Genomic DNA, 3,667 nt, shown 5'->3' on the forward strand with positions numbered 1-3,667 from the left:
GAGTTCGTTGAGTGTATCCGTGATAGTTTTCTTGAACAGTATGTAATGGAACCGACGAGGGAGCAAGCTATCCTAGATCTGGTCCTGTGTAATGAGACAGGAATAATTAATGAATACAGAGTACTGGGCTAATGGTAAGATTCTTGGTAGTGTGGATGAGCAGAAAGATCTCGGTGTCCATGTGCATAGATCACTGAAAGTTGCCACCCAGGTTGATAGCGTTGTTAAGAAGGCGTACAGTATGTTAGGTTTTATTGGTAGAGGGATTGAGTTTCGGAGCCATGAGGTTATGTTGCAGCTGTACAAAACTCTGGTGCGGCCGCACTTGGAGTATTGCGTACAGTTCTGGTCACGACATTATAGGAAGGATGTGGAAGCATTGGAAAGGGTGCAGAGGAGATTTACCACGATGTTGCCTGGTATGGAGGGAAGGTCTTATGAGGAAAGGCTGAGGGTTTTGAGGCTGTTTTCGTTAGAGAGAAGAAGGTTAAGAGGTGACTTGATAGAGACATACAAGATGATCAGAGGATTAGATAGGGTGGACAGTGGGAGCCATTTTCCTCGGATGGTGATGGCTAGCACGAGGGGACATAGCTTTAAATTGAGGGGTGATAGATATAGGACAGATGTCAGAGGTACGTTCTTTACTCAGAGAGTAGTAAGGGCGTGGAATGCCCTGCCTGCAAAAATAGTAGACTCGCCCACTTTAAGGGCATTTAAATGGTCATTGGATAAACATATGGATGATAATGGAATAGTTTAGGTTAGATGGGCTTCAGGTTGGTTTCACAGGTCGGCGCAACATCGAGGGCCGAAGGGCCTGTACTGCGCTGTAATGTTCTATGTTCTATGTTCTATAATGACCTCATAGTTAGGGATCCATTTGGAAGGAGTGATCACAGTATGGTTGAATTTAGAATACAGGTGGAGAGTGTGAAAATAAAATCCAATACCAGGGTCCTGTGCTTGAACAAGGGGAACTACAATAGAATGAGGGAGGACTTGGCTAAAGTAGACTGGAAACAAAGATTTTATGGTGGGACAGTTGACGAGCAGTGGAGGATTTTCAAAGCAATTTTTCAAAGTGCTCAGCAAAAGTATATTCCAATGAAAAGGAAGGACTGTAAGAAAAGGGGTAATCTGCCATGGGCGTCTAAAGAAATAAAGGAGGCTATCAAATTGAAAGAGAAGGCATACAAAGTGGCCAAAAACAGTATGAAACTAGAAAATTGGGAAAACTTGAAAGGTCAACAGAAAGCCACAAAAAGAGCTATAAAGAAAGGTAAGATAGAACATGAGAAAAAACTAGCACAGAATATAAAGACAGATAGCAAAAGTTTCTATAAATATATAAAACAAAAAGAGTGGCTAAAGTAAACGTTGGCCCTTTAGAGCATGAGAAGGGGAATTTAGTTATGGGATATGATGAAATGGGCGAGGCATTGAACAGGTATTTTGTATCGGTCTTCACAGTGGAGGACACTAATAACATGCCAGTAATTGACAAAGAGACGAAGGTAGGTGAGGACCTGGAAACAATCATTATTACGGAAGAGGTAGTGTTGGGCAAGCTAATGGAGCTAAGGATTGATAAGTCTCCTGGCCCTGATGGAATGCATCCCAGAATACAATGTAAATAAATGTGAAGTCATACATTTTGGTAGGAGTAATAGTAAAAAGGATTATTACTTAAATGGTAAAAAGTTGCAGCATGCTGCTATGCAGACGGACCTGGGTGTCCTTGTGCATGAATCAAAGAAGGTAGGTCTGCAGGTACAACAAGTAATTAGGAAGGCACATGGAATTTTGTCCTTCATTGCTAAAGGGATTAAGATTAAAAGCAGAGAGGCTATGTTGCAGCTGTACAAGGTGCTGGTGAGGCCACACCTGGAGTACTGTGTGCAGTTTTGGTCTCCTTACTTGAGAAAGAATGTACTGGCACTGGAAGGGGTGCAAAGGAGGTTCACTAGGTTGATTCCGGAGTTGAGGGGGTTGGCTTATGAGGAAAGACTGAGTAGATTGGGATCATATTCATTGGAATTCAGAAGATTGAGGGGGGATCTTATAGAAACATATAAAATTATGAAGGGAATAGATAAGATAGAAGTAGAGAGGATGTTTCCACTGGCAGGTGAAGCTAGGACAAGAGGGCATAGCCTCAAGATTAGAGGGAGCAGATTTAGGACTGAATTGAGAAAGAATTTCTTCACCCTGAGGGTTGTTAATCTATGGAATTCCTTGCCCAGTGAAGTAGTTGACGCTACTTCAGTGAACGTTTTTTAAAAAAAGCAGATTTTTTTTGAACAATAAAGAAATTAAGGGATATGGTGAGAACGCAGGTAAGTGGATCTGAGTCCACGAAAAGATCAGCCATGATCTTATTGAATGGCGGAGCAGGCTCGAAGGGCCAGATGGCCTACTCCTGCTCCTAGTTCTTATGTTCTGAACCTACCTCCTCTCAGTTTATATTTATGATCTCTTAGACTGTCCCACAAGGAGGAACATCTGTTCAACGACCACCTTATCAATCACCTTTAGCATTTTATGTACCTTAATCAGATCCCCCCACCCCTCATTCTTCTGAACTCCAGCAAGTACAAACCCAAGCTATTCAACCACTCTTTATCATAGAATCCCTATAGTGTGGAAACAGGCCCTTCAGCCCACCAAGTCCACACCGACCCTTGGAGCATCCCATCCAGACCCATCGCCCTATAACCCACCTAATCTACACACCCCTGAATACTATGGGCAATTTAGCATGGCCAATCCACCTAACCTGCACATCTTTGGACTGTGGGAGAAAACTGGAGCACCCAGAGAAAACCCACACAGACACCTGGAGAATATGCAAACTCTACACAGAAAGTTGCTTGTGGGTGGAATTGAACTTGGGTCCCTGCTTCTGTGAGGCAGCAGTGCTGACCACTGAGCCACCATGCCACCCAATCTTTGTAAGAAAGCTTTTTCATCCCTGGAATCAACCTGGTGAACCTCATCTGAACTACTTCCAGTACCACATCATCCTTCCTCAAGTCAGGAAATAAAAAAAACTGGACACAATATTTCCAGGTGTGAACTTACCAACGCCTTCTGCAATTGTAACAACTCATTTATTTTTATAATCCAGTCCTTTTGCAAAAAAACTCAGATTCTGTTTGTCTTCCTTATTATATGCTGCACGTGCATACCCACACTCTGTGATTCATACACAAACACCCTGCACTGATGCATTTTGAATCTGTTTCAAAGGAAAAGGATGGATATTGCTGTCCTTACCTGGTCTGGTCTCCATTTGACTCCAAACCTATAGCATAAGTTTGACGCTCAACTACTCTGTGGGCAATAACAGCTGGCCCTGCCAGTGATGCCCGCAGCCCATAAAAATTAATTATATCCTATTTGTGTTTATTGTTTGAAAGCATAAACTCAACTCAGCATCTTCCTTCACCAGAACTTCAAATAAATCAATTAAAAGTTTTGGGTATTTCAGCTTTTTGTCATTTTTGAACTTTATTCCATCTAAAAACATTTCTGATCTTGATGCAGTTTGTGGAAATTGAGCAGTTGTCAGGAGAACCTGACTTTGGGAGAAATTATCAACAGTCCTCCCAGCCACTGGGTCCGCCCAGCCGCAGGAGGGCGCTGGGAGCCCGGGTCCGCCCAG

Source organism: Rhincodon typus, chromosome 3 (genome assembly GCF_021869965.1).
Source record: "Rhincodon typus isolate 14 chromosome 3, sRhiTyp1.1, whole genome shotgun sequence".
NCBI classification, from domain to species: Eukaryota; Metazoa; Chordata; class Chondrichthyes; order Orectolobiformes; family Rhincodontidae; genus Rhincodon; species Rhincodon typus.